Below are 20045 nucleotides of genomic sequence, written 5' to 3'. Positions count from 1 at the left end.
TTACGGGAACTTCCGAATAAACATGTATTTATCACAAATTGAGAACATAGCTAAGCAAATTTATTTGAAGTTTAAATCTCACGGTTCGGACAATGGATAACAGATATAGGTTAACAAGAAAGACAAATAATTCTAAAAATAATGGATTCATGGTGAAACTCAGAAAATAGGAGGCACAAATACGTAATCACAGAGTGATATTATGCCTCTTAATAATAGTACACAACGGAAATGAGCCGTTCACATGAAATTGAGCCCTTCAAGTGAACCATTACTCTATAGGTGGTCACTTAATCAACTTCCAAACTATACCCGTAATTGGCCAATTCTGAAACGTCATCCTAATTTGAGTAGGACTAACCCCCAATCTCACAAAAGCTGGTTGCACAGAGATGACCACATCGTTGCTTCACTGTTGTATTCCATTACCCTCTGAATTTCAATGAAGGTGGATGGATGGGAACTTATGGGAATGAAGTGAGAAGGTTCACTCAATTCTATTGGTGAATAGGTTTCCTCTAGAATACTCACGAGTGGTATGGTTGCTTCCAGTTTTTCTTATCCAAAGCACAAGGATTTCTTTTGAATTATGTACTCCTTTACATACACTGTCTAATCTTTGAAGTAACCTTAGACTGGGATTGGAGAGATGATTTTTAGTCTCGTACACGTATAATAATCTTCTTTTATGCTTTTGTCAAATAGCAACTAGCATATAGCCACTTTTTTCCCCTGAATTATCTGATTTTCTCTCTTCTTATCTTCTCATATCTGAATCTCATAAATTTCCCATGAATTTTTCTCATGATTCACACCAGATCATGAGAAAACTGAACTTATGCGTTTAAAAATATCGTCTGCACCCTGAAGACGGTGACAGACTTACCCTCAGAAACGTTCGCATTTGGAAACCCATTTTTTTTTTTTAAAGCCCGAGAAAACCTGATGCGACCCATTAGGAAAACATAAAACCATATATTTCCTCTCAGCCTTTTCAAGGCACGTCACAAGACCGTCACGTTGAAAATATAACATTACGCGACTTTTATACACATTCCTTGTATTTCCCCCGACCCACTCCCGCGAATCCTCGGCACCTTTAACGCGCACTCCGCACCTAGTCACCCACGCCCGCGCACGCCGTGCACATGCAATCCCTTGACTATCCTTCCAATGTCAAACCATCGTAACCCTTTTCCCACCATTCCCACCCTCTCTCCTTCTACTCCGTGCCGACCTTTCATCCTTTGGTACATTTTTTACAACCTCTCCCCCTTCAATTCCATCCATTACTTACTCTCCCACTCATACTCCACCCACTCCAACACCCCCCTGGCCTTTCATCCCCGACTTCAGCGCCTTTTATCCTCCAGGCCCATCCTCCCACGCCATAACTCTCTTCCCTCTGTTTAACACATTTTTCGCCACTCCCCTCTCGCAACCCTTCTTTCTATCCTTATACCCATCCCCGTTTTACTCCCCAATATCCGGCCGAATCTTGCGATTTTACTCTCTCCCACCCCAACTTCACGCTTCTACCCTACGGACCCATATTCCTTCCATCTCCTCTCAGACCTGCCTCCACCGTCTTAGAGTCCTCAACTCCGCGAGGACGAAATCCGAAAAAATAGTCCGATGTCTCTCCGTTTTTCACTTTCCTCTCCTTTCCTTCGATCTCTGCCGAGTGTGTTGCCCACGCCATCGATATCAATTTCGTGTATATATTTCAGGACGCATGGATTACCGCAATGTCAAACATTCTGTGGCATCCAGCCTTCAGCATAGATTTTTTATTTGAAGTTTTTTCTATTGTAGTACCATGCTTTCAATACGCATGGCTAAAATTGCAATACCGAAATCACCCTCTATTTCGTCAATCAAAGGTGACGCATAATCTACCGAAAACAGCACGAAAAGTTAATAGTTACGGAGGAATAAATTGTAACTTCATACCAATATTATTGAAAATTGTCAACAAGTTAGCTTATAAAATCAAAGCGCAACAATTATCCGTCCATGACTCCTTATCTGTTCGACTTCAAAGCTGAAAGGAGATGAAAGAGCAGGAGAATATTTCAGAAAAGAACTAGCCGAGTACATGAAAAAGATATCAAGAGTGTACCTATGAGTAAATAATTGAAAACTAACTGAGCATTAGAAACGGCTAACGTTTTACAATTCATTCGTAAGTTGTCTCATTAATTTCTAGGGCAACGACTCGTACAGCGAAGCAAATTCTTTGGGCATCTGTGTGCCATCAAGAACGACAGACACTGGTGTGAGTGTTACCTCTAACCCTGCACAGGAGACGGATGCCCAAGACGGAGAGGATAAGGGACAAAGATGAGAGAGGAAGAGGAGCCGAAATGGGGAGCCATGTGCCGCACACCCGTCGCCCGAATCAGTCGGCCGCACCACGGTTCGCTTTGGCGGGCGAGCAAACACGAGGCGCGTCCGCAGAACAATGGGACGAGGAGCCGAGGAAGGGAAACCGCCGATGGATGCAAGAGGGAGAGAAGAGCGATTGGGCGGCGATTGCGGGTGAAGCGAAGGGGGATGGAGTGTGACGAATGGTGATGTGGGCTGTGAGCAAAGATTTGAAAGGGACAAGCGGCCAAGGGAGAGGGAAAAGAGAACTGATTGAAAGAAAAGAGAAATGTAAAAAAACATCACCCCACCAACTGTCACTGGTGCAATAATCACTGGCCAACTACCATTATAATTACGAGCTCTAATGCGTATTTACTATTTTCAAATCAAAATTATGTAACGCAATACTGAATGGCGCATGGGAGCTTCCTATAGACCAGCTATATCAACTAAATTAACTGAAAAGGGAAATAATGCATGAAATAATTTTTTTTGAATATGCAATTACCTACCATTAGAATCGAGAACACACAGCCAATACGCATTTTTAAAGCAAAATTGTGTATACGGTACATGATAGCTTCTTCATACCAGCTATTTCAACTGCATTAAGTGATGAGATAACTAATGTACATAGATGATTTTTCCAAAAAAGATGTATGAATTACGGCATTCACTCAAGAAACTTCATTTCTAGCAAAAATATGATGGATGGATTTATGTATTGATGGATAGACAATTTTAGATTATTTTGTTTCTATGCTACTGAAAGTAATGAAACTACCCCATTTAAGCAATTATCGATGAAATTTTAACTTGCCTTTTTTATTATGGTGACTTATATGCAGCTACATTATATTATTTAAGAAGCATACAAACTTCACATCAACCTTAAAAATACAGGAAGGAATCACAGATAAAGAAAATTTAATCCACGTACATTTCTGCGAATAGCTATTTGAACTAATCCATAAAATGAATAAAAAACAATTTAAATGAAATTTTGGTGGCCAACGAGTGAAGGAAGCTGAAAGTAATAAGGTATAAAACTAGATAAGAGAGAAGTGAGATATTCCTCCTCCTCTAGTAAATACAAGAAAAAAGGCATTAAATTCGCAGATGACGTTGATGGAGGACCCAAGAAAACTCTTGAGTGACGGATAAGCTAATGAAAGGAAATCACGCCTTGGGTGCTAATTAAAGGATATCAGTAGCGCGGGGCATGGATGAAAAACTTCCATAAAATTAATTGTGGCAATATTTTGGTGGTTATCGCGCAACAATGACAGGGAAAATCTCCAGTATAATTAGTAAAAAAAATTTCATTTCTGTCATGAAGGCATTTTTAAACCTTGAATGGACAATGTTTTCTTCGTTCATAATGTTCAATAATCCGGGAATAATACCTTATTGGGAAATCGTTTAGCGTTTAACATACTAAATTTGATGAATTATTAAATCTAATTTCCAAATAAATACAATTATTCCTGCTTTTTTATTAATGGGACCAATATAAAAATCATTTTTGAGGTAGAGAAATATATATGACATTAATCACCTATGATTACAAGTTAAAAACAGGACCAGGGGAATTATTCTGAGTAATACTAAGAAATAACGTTTGTACTGAAAAGTCACGGGAAAGAAAGTACGGTACCAGGATTAATTCCAAAAAAATAAAAACTACTAGGATTTCATTAAATGAATAAAGTTTTCAAAAACAGCCATTTTTGAGTCGCATATTAAAAATAGTCATCAACCTAATAATAAGAGTTTTACTATAAATGTAAATTTTAACCCTCTTTTGATACTTTTCATAATAAAATCAAATTTTTAATTTTGAAGAAAGCCACCTGAATTTTGGTAGGAAATTTTGGAATTTATTTTGACCGACAATGATTCATGAGAGAGTCCGCGATTATTTCGCGTCGAATTTGTCTCACACGCCAGCCGCTATTCCTCTCCTTTCAAGGCAAAGTCAAACCCACCAACACCGCCTTTTGCCCTTCCCCACATCCTCCGCTTCCCTCGCTCCCTCTTTGCGGCCGCACACATTTCTTTCTTTCCGTCAGAGCCGTCGCTCGCAGCCGACCGCCATCGCGCCCGCAGAACACGGCGCCGCCTTCGCTTCAAATCCTGCCGGCACACATGCCTCGCCCACACCCACGGGGCACCCGACCTCAGCCCGCCCCCCACTCTGCCGACCTCCCTAAATACCGAGAACAACCCCCTCTCGGGAGCCCAAACCTCCCCGGCTTTTTCAAGTCTCATCCACGATGCCAAGCCTCATCTATTCCTCCCTCCCCATTCTTTCCTAGGAGTGTTCTATCCGCACCCCTTTTCTCACCGCAATCTTTCCCTTCCTCTCCCCGCGGGTCCCACGGACCCTGCACGACTCATTTCCTTCGCCTCGGGCACGCCCGCGACACCCTCGGCAAACATTTTCATCTGATGCTCACTCAATCTCACCCCCTTGGCCACTTCCTCCTCCCTTCTCTTCTTTACTCCCTCTCATCCCTTTCGTCACTCCACAATAAATCTTCAGTGGATCATTGAATCTGGGCTATCTACTCCCTTTTTCCTTGTTCCTCTCCTTTCATTCAAAGTTACCCAATCATTAAAATCCACTCTTGTTCTCAGAATCATCTATTTTAAACCTCAATATGAGATTTTACCATCAACAGATTCATTTTACCTCGATTGTGCCCTTTCTAGTGTCATGTCCATTATTTTTTCAATCCAATTTTTGTAATCAATACCTATCCTTCGTGTTTCATCCTTGTATTATGGCCTTGTTACTTCCGATTATTTTTTTACCACTCTTTTTCCGCATGACTACCTCTTCTTTCCCTATCTGCCAACTCTTACCGAACTACTCAGCCCATTCTTATCTCGATTTGCGAAAAATGAAAATGATGTTTTCCTATAATGTTTATATATGTTATAACATTTGTAATGTTTCCGAAAGGAATTCACTTATTTTGCATAAACGACGTCACTCTCAGATCCTAATTGCGTTATCGCTACACTAACTCTTCGGCGAAGACGAGATAAACCAATCCCATCCCGATGCGTTAGAAACAAAGGGGAAATGTCTATTTCAGCCTACGGAATACGCGATGCGTGGAATGCGTCAATGTGTAACCGGTATTAGCTTTATGTTTTATCATTAAACTCTATGGATAATATGCCTCATTCTAATTTCTCAGACGCTTTTTTATTTTCCTTCCGTATAGGGTTTCATTGCTGCGACCTCTTCTCATTTCGACCTCAATGCACTATTCTGTACACTTAATACACTAATATAACTGCTCCTATCAATTTTGGTCCATGTTCCCCTAGCGTCCATCTTTGTCTATTTCTACATTCTTCATCCTTTTCTTTCAGCTCCGCAAGCAATGCGTAGAAAGAAAAAATCACTACTCAAGGACTAATGACTACCATATTTTTATTTCCTCCTGTCTTTGAAATTTCCTCTTTCCCATATAATTATTAAATATTTCTTTCAAACACTATCTAATAAAATTCTCCATTCATTTAAATATTGAGCAACGTCACATTAATTTTTAATATAACTCTATCCATACACCTCAAATTTTCCCAATGATTATGCCTAATCTCTTTTTAACACTTGTTTGTCTTTCCCATGTTGTTTTATCTGCATTCTTTCACTCCTAAATATTATATATTTCACCATTGAATTCCTACTTTATTTTAATTGATTACTTGGCGCTTCATAGTAACTGCCACTACTCAGTTTCAAATCACATACACTCTTCTTCTACTCCATCACTCCTCTTTCGACTATTCTTTCTATTTAATCCATAAAAACCAAATGCTAACGTCTTTTTATACCCGATTTGATAAAAAAATCCGTGAAAAACAAATAATATATGATGAATTTTCGGTGCAACATCGAAGCTGATGCATAAAGTGTATTTGCCAAAAGATATATTGCGGTGAAATATACTTTCAATCTCATTCCACGAATTTATTTTTTCTCTAAGACCAAAAAGAAGAAAAGGGCATCATATACGAAAGTCCAGACTGCAAAATTTTTTACTTGGTAAAATTCATGGGAATCAGGAGAAAACTGTGAATTTTTGGCGGGTTTAGTGCGATGCTCAAGATTATTGCGGTGGACATAAAGAAATATTATTTCCTGTTCCCTCATTTTAATTGCAGTTCTTGATAAATCTAATGAGGATTTGAATGGGACTGTTCATCTTGTACGCAGTAAGTCGACCATATTTCACGGTGCGGCAGTTATCGTCATGACAGCCCTTATTCGAATGCTATAGTTAGTCCAAATTCATTTCAAAGTGCTAATTCATTCACAATTTCATCAAATTAATTTTTACAAAATCTACTCTTTTTTTCAGGTCTCCTTCATTATCATAATTAGGAAATAATTTTCAGATTGTTTTCAGTCATAATGGAATTCTTTGAAGCCAGAAAGAACATACAATTTTTTAACTATTTACGCATGTTTTCTTGCCTATAAAACATTTTCTGTTAGCAAACATTTCTTGAAATATAAATAAATCATTATATTATACAATTTAAAATAATTTTTATCCAAATTTGGCCAAATAGAATTTTTTACACAAGATTTGTATTATTAACACTACTTGATTTCCTCACAGGACCAAGAATTAAAACTGAACACACATAACTGAACCTCTCTTCCACATTCAAATATTTCAAAATGGCAAGTTGACAGGGTATTTTGACATAAGTCAGCCTTTAAACTCTTACACTGCAACTTGTGAGGACGAGCAAAGACATGGAAAAAAGATCAGACGCGCCAATTAGGACAACATAAAAAAATGAATTGTAATTCATCCATGATCTAATTGATTTCATTTGTTTTCAGAGATTTACTACTTAAACAACGGGAATAAAAAAGAAACTCCTTTCATGTAATTACTACGTAACGGTTTTTGCAGTAGCGAATTTAGTCTTTCAAATTCCATCCCTCTCCCTATCTTTTGCTACAGCTTAATTCCTTCACATATTATCTCTCACCAGTTTGTTACTATTTCGGAGTATTTCTTAGCACTTATTCCTGATTTATCATAATCATTTTAATTCATTCATTTTCCCCATTAAAGCTAGCTTTAAACCATAATCCTCTCGTTTGAGTATAGCAGATGAGCAAGGAAACGCAGTGCCTTACTTATATTCACAACGTATCCTCATTTATGTAACGTAGCTTCGGTTTCTTCAAGCCAAGCTATTCAAAAAATAATCCTCTAAGGAATAACAAGAACTTAGCTATAAACCATAAATTCATTCCACGTGTAAATTTACTTAAGCCAATTTATCCTTCCTTCCAATGGCATTTTTACCACAGAGTGCAATGACTAGATGACTATAAAATGCCAAATGGGGTAAAAAAAATCTTTTAAAAGCGAAATTATCTTCGCATTTTTCTGAAAGGAAATTACTGTTTATAATATAAAATAGATTATAGAATTATAATCACAAATAATGAATACTTACGAGCAAATATTCGGGTAATTGCATGTAGCAAGGCATTATAATGCATTGAATCGCAAGCAATATCAACTCTCTGAAATGCCCGCACCAACCGGCCAGAAATAACTTCATATGAATAAATGCCACCTGGTGCTCCAATTCAATAAAAAAACTTGTATCTCATACTCTCAAATCTGTTTTATTCATATTCAGTAATATTAGCTAATATAGTATAACTACACTTACATATGGCAATAAATAAATTAGACATCTACCTGGTAAGTAAATGATTCCAAATCTGATCTGTTTCCTGGTAATCACTTTTACTCACATGTTGTCCAAAACCCCTCAGTAATTACTGCTCAAAACAATATGAAACGATTTGGTACGGAAAAATAAGAGAAATTCATCAATACAAAAGGTAAAGGAATTTAATTCTTCGTCCAAAATTACATTTCGACACAAAGTTGCAGAAAAAACTCTTACAATGTAGTTGATGGTTTGAGGCGTTACTTTATGGAATTTATTCATATTATGGTTTCAACGCACTGCGTCATCCTCAATCCTGAGGATGACGCAGTGCGTTGAAACCATGGTAGTGATCTAATGGGGAATTTTATGTGGAAAAACATAGTTTGATTTTTATTCAACTCTTATAATGTGTCAAAACGTTATGGACAAATAAAATATACAAATAAAAGAGAACAGAAAATTATACAGGATAAGATTGCTTCACTGAAGAAATCTCACTCCGCAACTGAAATTTACTCGCTTATGCTTAGTACAGATGACACGTGTACAACCGAGGACTCAATGTTGCATAGAGGATGAAATAAGCCATCGAAAAGTCCGCCTCCGTCTAGTACTGGGAATTACCAGAATACTCCCTCGAAGAACCATGACGAAGATTTGACTGTTGAAATACGACGAAAGTTTCGAGCATTCAACGCGTACTGACGAGCAGTAACTTTAAAACTTTGATTCCCGATGGAAAAAGGCACCGTAAAAATGGGCCACTTTCGAAAGATGCCCGGACAGTGGCGACGGTTGACGGCAACAACCACGAATTCGATTCAATTTCCCGAGTAATAAGTGCCGCCAAATGTCGCTTTAGTAACCGCTTAAGAGCGCCGGCCATTACCCACGAGAAGCGATAAAGAAAAGAGTCCGGTCCCAGGATGTTTCCCTTTATGATGTGAACGGTGGAGCCCCAATAACACGGAACACTATAAACTGTTAGGGGAGGATGGAATTTTGAGATTAAGGAAGTAGAAGAAGAAGGAATAGAAGAGGATTATCTGTCCTTTTTCTGAGGGGCCGAGGAAGACCGTGACCCGAAATGAAGGAAAAGAAAATGAGGATAAAGCAGAGATGAGAGTAAATGAGAAAACAAAACAGAACGTCGTCGATAGATGGACGACGACGACGGTTGAAACAAAGAGGAGACGGAAAAAAATAATAAAGATAAGCTATTCTTTTGGATGGTAATGCTTTAGTTGGCTCACAGCTGTGCAATGCAACAAAATCTTCAAGAAAGACTGAACAAGTAGTTGACTGCGATGCGCAACATTCCCTTTCTTAAGACACAGGGAGGCGGAGTAAAAGGGATAGAGGCAAGGTATTGCAAATCAAAGAGGCCATAATATATTATGTGGCTAAAGATAAAGTTCTTTTAGTGTCACTTAACATTTTCAGCATGTAGTCTCGCTATGGAACAACAATAGGCAATTTCAATCAAAATTGTCTTCGTGGCAATAGTAGGCAATCCATAGAGCATACTTTCTTTTTGCAGATCTGAGTAAGATATGCCAAAGCAATTGGAAACAAGAGTGAGGACATAGGAATGTATGCGTAACAGAAAAGACGGGAGAGTTTTGAACACCCCATGCATGCGTGAGTTAAGAAAATTCTTCAAGAAACGAAATAGGAGCAATAGAAGCGAGGTCTAGAAAGCATTCCCAGACAGTAGGATTATTAAATCAAGGAAATGGTATGGATGAATTCTTATAGGCTTTATACAGAGTGTTAATATTTTCGATCTGTGATTCAATAGTTATCTTCACCAATTTAACCAAGCAAATAAAAAATAAAGGAAATTTGATCACTTCTAAATCCTTCATACAGTCGTTATTGGCTGGATTACCCTGAAAAATGGGGTGTATTAATTGCCGCAAATACACCCCACCCCACTCCTCTGCCGCCATCTTGGAAATATAGTAATGCATGGAGAAGTCAATGGGCATATGATAGTAGTATAACCAAAAAAAAGTAATGTTCAAGACGGAAGTAGAGATACATTGAAGGGTATATTCTGCCCGGACAGATATGTAGGGCAGGCAAAAAGCATTAGAGGAAATAGAAGCTTTTAATTTGGATAAGGACTTGATAAAAAACTGGGAGGAATTGTCCTTCTTCCATATCTGGGAAATTAAAACTTGGCCTTAATTCATAATTTTTAAATGAAAGGCGTATCACCCGAAAACTGACAGAATTCAGTTACCAGACATTGGTACTGATAAAAATATTCTTTGATATAATAATCTTTAACAGAGTAATAATCTTTTTAAGCTGATTAGGAAAATTGATAGGGGTGACGTATTTCCATAGTGATTTCTTTCTAAAAGTACTCTCTTCTAGACAAAACTGGAAACCTAAACCAAGTCAATTTTTACATTGGTAGCATGAAAAAAAAATGTTTTAGAAAAAGTGTTTGAAAGAATGTACCTAGTTAAAGGGAAAAAAGTATTACAGCAAGCTCTTGGCCTTAGGTATATGTAATGAGCGAAACAATAAATGAATCGTTTTTAGAAAATGAACCACTAATGCCACCAAAGGATAATCATCATGCAACATTATTATTTCTTCATGGGCAGCAATATAAAGGAAGTAGTATTCCAAAAAAAATCGTTCATGTGGCAGAGCACAAAGGAAGGAAATATCCGTAACAACACATATTTATTTCTAATGGCTTGTTCCCGGGTGGTCTATTAAAATTTAATGTAAATTCATTCCTGATAAAAGAGAAAAGCGCACTGAGAATTCAAAGCTACCGGAAAGGCAGCACAAAGCATTAGACCAGGAAAAACTTTATCAATCTCCTAAAATTATCCTCTCCCCAACAAAGAGCGGGAGAGAAATGTTCAGAAGATCATAAAAGGTCTGAATGAAAGGATGGATAAGAATCAAAGTCAGTAAATCAAGGGAGAACAATGGGGAGCAGAGTTTGTTTGTCAGTGAGCAGAAAGGAAGGGAGTGAATTATAAGGGATGAGTGGAGGGCCCGAGCGAAAGATGGGGTGGAGTGGGAGAGAGAATGACGGTTGATTGAGACTGAAAGGAAACGAGAACAACGTGGGCATGTAGGGAGGGAAACAAATGAACGACGAAAAGTGGAATTTAATGCCCAGGTGCTTCACGATCCAATGGCGATGGAAAAAGGAGCACTACCTTCCATCCCCTCCCAATGCTTCCCATTTTTTTTTCAATGAATGGAACCGGACGGTGCTAAGCCATTCAAATGGATGATAACGGCCCAACTGGCTCATAATTTTCTAATACGCTGCAATACTCATAACCATTGTCTAAACAAGTAGTTTGCCGCGGTGAGCAAGATTCTCTATTTAACCTTAATTCTGGTTATTTTGAAGCAACATACCTACAGCACGAGCTACAACTCTAAGGCTCAATTCAAAGAAATGGTAGTACAGCAGAAAAAGGAATAAGAAGCCTTTACGTAGATTAGTATACCACGAAATATGCAGGGGAATTTCAAGGAGAACGGCATTGATACGGATTTCTCAATCTAATTGCGATCTTCTTCCGAGGAAGACAGGTTAAGTTAAATAAATTTGTAGCCTGCTATTTTCATATCTAATCTAAAATGAAATTACCAATATTTTTGGGAAACTTTCCACAAAAACTGTTGGAAATAGAGTGAGTGTGGGACTACATCAGTAATATGACACATCAGCAATGAACTTGTGAATCACACCATTCATGTCAATAATTAACGTCTCCAGTGGAAGTGAGAAACTTCAAAATTATAATTTGTCTCAGATGTAGGGATAACGCAAGAAATACAAGAGTGGTGTTTTGATACATCAAGTAGAAAAAGCTATTGAAAACTGAAAGAAAATTAAAATTAAAAATCTAGAGGATATGAGTAAGAGTTATTATCAAAGCTAACACTCCAAAATCTGGATTGGCAAAAATAATGTTTCCCCTGTAGGTGATAGTAGCACGTTTCTGGCAAAGGAAGCAACAACTGATGTTGTGTAAGACATAATAAAACTTTATGTGGAAGCGACGAACAAAGTGAAGTTATTAGAGATCAATAAATATAAGGTAATAAGGAAGTTTCATCTTTAATTATTATCATATTCAATGAAACTACACAACCATCTTACTTAAATTATCAATATTCTCGTCGCTAAACGATGTACTTCCCATACTACTCAACGTAATATTTATGTCCGTACGGCATACTACGCGGAAGGAAGATATTTATGGAAACTTCCGAAAAATATTAAAGGTTTCATATTACCATAAATTTTTTGCCCTGTATCAGCAAATAACGATGTAAGTAGCAGAAATATTACCAGAAAATATTTCAGAGGATTTCTTTGTTAAGAGATGTTGTATTTCTAGTGATTGTTTCTTTGCAGCGTATGTACATAAAAATACCTCTTAGATGAAACGAGGGGGATAGGAATCCCTCCACTTCCACACTTGATTAGTAGGTGCTATGCTTTTCGACATTCGGGACATAAAACTCTAAATATAACCACCAAATTTTTCTGACAAGAAGACATTAATAACGGAATAATGTTTCATTTCGGTACATGCGTAACAAATATACAAGAATGTAGTTTTCAGTTTTTCTTAAATTCTCTTCAAAATTGGCTATCATTCCTCTTCTGTTTCAACTCTTCCAGTATCTTGAAATTCTTCGCGGATGAACGAAACGATGAAATATATATATATTGATATATGAAGCTAAAAGGGTCGAAGATTTTGGAGGATAACAGCAAGGAAAGATAACGAAGAGGAGGAAAATGCGACAGGTTGAAGAAACGGGAGGATGGGCACTTCCCAACCCATTCCATTCTTCAAGCATGTCGTCGGCGGATGCGACATGTCATCACTTTTCGCAATCCATTAAAGACGCGCCTCATTCTCCCTCGCTCTCCCAATACCATGATGTCGATTCCCTTCTCACGGGCACCAGCGTGATAATGTCATAACGCTAGCAATCTTTCGCTCAAATCTTACCCCTCTATCTCTTCCCACTCACGTCACTCCCACAACCTCCTTTCAACAACCTCCCTCCCGTCCCTTCATCTAATTTTTCTTTTTTTATCCTCTCCGAAGACATATATCGAGGGAGGGAGAGGAGCACTTCCCTTCTCATGAAGAGAGATGACTCAATAATTCGAATTTAAAAGTAATATCTCGTCGCGAAATTTTGTAACGTTTTATTAAAAGGGCAATGAAAAGAGCCGACTTATTACGTCTTCACTGCAAAGTTCTCCCTCTTCTTATTTCACGGTGGGTTGAATTATCGAATGAGTTACATGAATTGGAGGAGAATAAAATGTGCCGCGAGACTTCAAAAGCTATTCACTCCCTCCCAAAGGCATTGAGAAGCATTCCTGGTTTCAGCCGCTACGCCGCGGGAAAAGCGTATTCGGCATAATCTGCACGTACTTATTTTTTTTTCCCGCAGACATCAACAGTATTCACCAGATCCGGGAGTATTAAAGAGGAGAAAAATAAACTTGGAGAGCGCATATTTTTGCTCAACGCGGAATATTTCCGTTGATGCTTAATATTTTCCAACTAGAACGCGTAGCCTATATTATACTTGTGTTAATGTTGCTCTAAAGTAGGGAAATCAACAGTCTGCATGCATATAAAATTCTGTTCGAAAACTTTTGAAATGGAAACGTACAGCTTATTTTTAAGCTGCCACTAATAGGCAATAATTCCACTGACAACCGGTAAAACGCAGAAAATAGTTATCCCAAGATTATTTTCGATGAGGTAGCGTTGCATCTACCAATTAGGCTTCATCTTATTTAAAGCGTCATAAAAGGGGCATGAATGAGACTACACAACATTAAGTTGTCATTAACAGAAGTGAATACCTAATTGAGTATATATTGTCTGCCCTGTAGATCTATTTTTAAACCCTTCTGGACCCGCACCCCCATTCATATATTTTTTATCAACATTTGACATTTCTAGCCGAAGACAAGGGAAAACTCCGATTTCACCTTCAGAAATCGCAATGAATTTTTATGCTTTTTCAATTATACGACAATATTTTATCAAATAACGGTATATTTTACTAAATAACAATTTTATCAAATAAACGGTATTACAAACACCCGTATCTCTCACAGAGAATATTATTTAATTAATCAAAATTTTGCTTGTAGATAACATCTTTTATCCCGAAAATGGCATGTGAATATCCTCTCACATACTTCACGGCAACAAAGTAAGGTATATACGGAGTACTACAGTAGTAACTTTTAAGTAGAGTTTAAGGACATTTGGTATTACAGATAACATTTTTAAGCATTTCTCAAATATTATTTCGATAACCATTGAAGTTGGAAAATATATCTGAAATTTTTGCTTATTAGCTGTGACTTATAAATTCTAAGATACGATTGCCAGGTATTATGCAGAGCAGGTATTATGAATCATTATTATTGCTCATAATAAAGCGTCACCAGGGACCGACACCCGTAACTCTCACAGAGAAAATTATTTAATTAATCAAATTTTTTCCTGTAGATAACATCTTTATTCCCGAAAAGGACATGTGAATATCTTTTCACATAATTCACGATAGCAAAATAAGGGATAAACGGAGTACTACATACTCTGTAGGTTTCAGGATATTTTTCAATTTCCGAGCACAATAGTATATTTCTATTACTTAGCTACTTAATTACCTCTAAACGCTTTAATCAAATAAACTTATTAAATGCTATTATTTCCATACCGCAAGAAATTCTGGAGTGAAGCCAATCACACGGTTCAGGCCATAAGCTTGGTACTCACCTGCAAATAAAAAGAGAAAAAATAAGTTATATTCATAAAGCAAAGAAATACATTTTTGCATTTGAAAATGACTCTATTATTTTATATTAGGAAACCCAAAAAATAAACTAATATGTAAAATACTATCCCATAACCATAAATATAATATAAGTAATATAAGTATAACCATAATAATAATCAAGTACATTAAAAATCATAAAATGCTATTCCTCTTACCATGGATTAAATTTGCCCTCGGGTAAATTCCATCTATTCAGTACAATATTAAATTTATAATAAATTCCATTTTATCAAAACTGATATGCTACAATACCTATTTGCACGCATATTCTCGCGTATATTTAATACAAAATTTTCAGTTATAAAAAGAGTATAAAAACTATAACAGAACTCGATGAGCCAACAAAAACTCCAATGCCTCATGACGCCAACTGTTATGAAAGCTCGCTCCCGTCTCTGAAATAATAGATCAACGGTTCTAAACTTCGTCATATTATTCCGGTTCAACGTAGGGAATCGAATTCAGGCAAAAAAGAACATTTCGAAACAGAAAAAAAGGGTAGGGTAGGAAAAGTGTTGAAAATATCCGATCCGAAATATCCTCAAATTCACACCAAACGTTCGGCTAATGAGTTTTCCGCCACGACTATCGGTGCACGGTACAAATAATAAAAAGAATAACGAACGAACGATCGCTCGGCTATCGAGTTATGAAAACCGTCTTCATTCCGTGTTCACTCGTCAAAATAACATTTGCTGTTTATTCCAATTGCATCTCTCCGTTCACTTTTTTTTCAATTCCTCCCATCATTATCATCATCATCATCATCATCAACAGCAGCAATGGTCCTTCCTGCTCTGCTCCCACCCCTTCCCATATTCGCCTCTGCACACTCTTATGAACCCCACTCCTCTCTCCCTCTCAACCCCCTGTTACCCTAGGAAGAGGATACTTGGGAGCTTTTAGCATCGCCGGTCACCAACACACCACTCCGGACCGGACGCGGCACGAAATGTTTTCGGACGCATAAATTAAGCTCGTCGTCCTTCCCAAAATGAAAGTACAATATTATCTTTCCATTATTAGCTCCACTCATGCAGTTTGTTATTCCAATCAAGGGAGGAGGACGAGAGAGGGGTAGGGGGGTGAAAGAGGGAGGTTTAGGAGGAGGTAGAGCAGAGGAACGGGATAAAAAAATTTTCGCAGTGTCGAAGAGGATGAGTTCGGGAATTTGCATTGGCTATCCGTGATTCTCTCTCCGCGAAGGGCACGCGACCGGTGGCGATATTGGGAACCACCCATCCCGTATCCCTCCCACTGGGTATCTAACTATACTCTCCGGATCCCTCCGCGCCACTCTTTTGTGCTCCATCGCGGAGAAAGCGTCGTTTTCCACATCACATGAGGGAACGATTGGATATCGATTGGGTCCGATGGGTGGCTAGTAGGGTGTACGTGTGTGTAACAGGGGTTCGACTGAGTGAGAGGACCCGCGGAAGGAGGAGGGGGAGATGTGAGTAAGGAGTCGTCTAGGGTGGGGGCAGCAGACGTGAGATGAGGCCAGTTCGAGTAATCGAAACCAAACTCGACGGTGACCCAGGGGACGACGTACAGAAAGCACTATTTGGTTCAATAGATGAATGATTTACGTCGCCATTCTAGGTTATTTCAATCGCTTCTCAAAAACGTTCACGTGGTAGCAATGAGTGCAGAATGATCCATTTATGAGTGTATTGGTACAGAATTATCTAGTTAATTTCCCAAATGATAATTTTTAATTCCTTTAAGTAACTCGCGCACATTTCATTTACGTGAGTGCGCCTGATTTGAAGTAATCACTGGGCTCTGAATGGTCCATGTAATGGCATCAACGCACTTCTGAGTGTTTTCGGGCAACCTGTCTCCAAAGTGCGACTTGTTGCCTAACCATTACAGGAGGCACCACTTCGTTCAGGACGAAATTGATTGATGTCAACCACCATTGTCATTTTAATCGCTTTTCAAAAATGTTTAAATGGTGTCAATGAGTGCAGAACGAACAATTTATTTTTAATACAAGCAAAGATCGCACTTGCAAAGGATAGCATTGAAAAAATAAGAAGTTGATAGATATCATCATAAAATATCGGTTAACTGCCCTATTATTAGCTTATAATCGGTGAAGTATGGATTGTTCAGCCATCAGCAACGCGAGTTGAGATTTTTAGTACACCATTTTAATACGCGGTGGGTGACATTATATTCACTAGATGATTGAAAAATTCCCTGTTCTAATATCCGTGGATTTGTGGATGCAATGCGGATCCTTTTGAGTAATCGGCAGGCACTAAAACCGTACAGTGTTGGATGGCCTTTTGCAAGGGAAATACATAGAAGAGGCCTCATTATAAGTACTCCTTACAAACTTGATTTGTGCTGTTGACATATTAATCAGTTTTCAAAAAAAATTCCTTGGATCGGAGATGAGTGCAGAGCAATTCAATTATTTTCAATATTTACAAAAGATAGTCATTACAGGGAGAAATACTATTAACAAGTTATTAATTCGACTGATTAAATCATCAATAATATAAATTTTGGTTATATGTATTGATAATTGCTCATTTCGTCGCGTAATTCGAATCACTCTGCTGTCAGCAACGAGAAAGGCGATTTCGAAAATCCATTGAAATGAGCGGACAGCGCATCTAGTAGCTCACACGAGAATACTTTATCGTAACAATCGTTCATTTTCGATGGTTTAAGATCTTTTGGTTGTACTTTATTTACAATTCTTCAATTTCAGCCACTTTTCGAATATCGTCCGGCCTAAAGTATGCCAGTAGTAAAAAACAATCTTAAGTCATCGACAATATATGACCAAAGTACACAAAAAATAGTTTTCGTAGTTGATAATGCCTTTTTTTCTCCATTGGAAATCGCCAAAATTCGCTGCAAAACTATCCTTTATCATTAAAAGTTTATGATTGAAACTATCCTTCACAAAATAAAATAATCTAAAGCGACAGACGATTGCTGACAAACGATGCGCGACAAAAATTATATAAAAAATTCAGAAAAATTACATTATAATAATTATTTCCTACTGACAGTTAAAAGCAGTCGTTTAACATGAAAACTCGTCACATCAAAACCATTGTCGACTGTAGAAAGTTATCAACGACCATCGTTCCATAAACACTATAGACATCGGAGCTCATCGATTACTGCCACCTACCAAATCTCAATGACCAATCCACCGAGCTAACCTAGGTGGAGCGGAAGAGGTGAAATACGGGGGGCGGAGAGGTGCACACAGGTGGCATGGGGCGGGGGAAGCGGGCGACTGGTTTGGAGAGCGCGGGACGAGCATGTGGAGGGAGTTGATGCAAGAGCTGATCGGTATCGAGTCGAGAGGTTGGGCAGATTGCGAGCATTTGGAAGGAGGCTAAAGCACCACCTCCACATTCATAAAATACCCTTTAAAAATGGTCGAACACGGAGCGGCCGAAAAGCGGATACCATGCGAGAGGGGTGCGGGAAAAAATAACGCGGTGAAATTCAACCCTAGCGTTTACTGTAACAATATTGACTCTGAGAGAATCTATTCGGGTTCTTTGGCGTTTGGGTGGTAACAGTTTGTAAGCCACCTAAAACGCCACACCCTAGGGTGCTTCTTGGTGTTAGAAAAGATAAACCGTGTATTTCCTTTTCCACGTTGCATTATTCGTCAAGAGTAACTGATGCCTTTGATGCTTCGGTATCAATAGCGATCTGACACGTCTAAAACAAAATACTGCAGGGACGTAGTTTTTATTTATTTGACGTGGATTAAAAAAGGACAACAGCAGAATCTTTCAATCCTTCCTTAAACTGGTTTCTCCCTCATGAGTTATGGAGAGAATCTGCGACATCCAAAGATGAGACCAGGAGAATGGTTTTAGGAAGAGAAGAATATGCTCATATAATGATTTCTGGGTGTACTTTGGCCAATTTAACATCTTTAGGACATACCAGAGGAAAAATCTAAAAACCCTTGAAGTCACAAATGGATCATTTCTATTTCCTCTTTCTTTCTAGTTCTAAATGTTAAGTTTTAGAGGACAATGGACGTGATTTAATGAAAGAAATAGACACGGTGGTCTATTGAACATATTCTCCTTAACTCCAGCCCTGTTGCTCATTCTTTACAAAAAATAGGTGTGCATAGAGACCATGAGAGAGTGAGATGATGCGTTTGATAAAGATGAATGCCGACAGTATTTGATGGATATTTTCCGAAAACTTGTTACAATAAATTCAAATTCCATAAATATTAGCCTCGGGAAATTAATTCTGTTAGTTAAACAGTTCTAGCTGGATGGTTATTTGTGAGGATATAGAACATAAAATGCGTTTGGCTTCTATTTGTCCCTTGGTCTATGTCTGAAAGAAAAAACTATTATATATGCACACTTGATAACACATTTCTCAACTGTTAACTTTGCTTTGCTGCAATTTGTTTTCATAAGAAATCTTTGCTTACAAATTCTGCACCTTCTATAAAAAAACGATGGGTAATTTGAGAGTGAAATAAAAAAGAAGCTTACCGTACTGAAGATGATAATATATACGTGGATCAATCAACAGTCATTTGAGCTTTACTCTGTTTCAAGCGCAGAAAGAGCGAAATTTTACAGCACGAGCTCGTCGACGCTACTCTCTAATTTTTGCCGCTTTCGCCGCTGCAGCGGTACAATCGAAGGGCTAACGCAATATTCCCCGCGTCGAACCTGAAACGCGAACGGCTAGAATTTTACAGCACCGCGGAAGTTTACACCCTTTTGCGCTAGTGTGTAGAGTGTTTATACGCGAGCGGACCAGTTTATGGAGTGAGTGTGGGCGGAGAGAGTGAGGGAAAAGGGTATGGGGGAGAATGGAGATTGAGCGGGGAAGCAGCAGGGATAATGATATCGGACACATCACCGCAGGGTGAAGGGAGGGAGGGGTTTGGCGTGATGATGTTGTTGGAGCGAGGTGTGACAGGGCGAGGGAGGAGAGATCGGCGGAAATGAGTGTGTGTGTGTGTGAGTGTGTTTGTGATGCGAGAGAGGCCCCAGTGCACTCGCCGGCGACCGGGGATGGCGGGGGGAACGAAAATA

The 20045-nt window shown here is 38.4% G+C and overlaps 1 protein-coding gene across 1 annotated transcript in view; it reads right to left on the bottom strand.

Annotated features, from left to right (window-relative positions):
• The window catches only part of LOC124171062 (CUGBP Elav-like family member 4), a 711449-nt gene that overhangs the window by 668953 nt on the left and 22451 nt on the right, over positions 1-20045 (bottom strand). The gene's annotated exons all lie outside the window — the stretch shown is intronic.

The sequence above is a fragment of the Ischnura elegans genome, chromosome 1 (genome assembly GCF_921293095.1).
Source record: "Ischnura elegans chromosome 1, ioIscEleg1.1, whole genome shotgun sequence".
NCBI lineage: Eukaryota > Metazoa > Arthropoda > Insecta > Odonata > Coenagrionidae > Ischnura > Ischnura elegans.
This window is presented reverse-complemented; position numbering and strand designations above follow the sequence as displayed.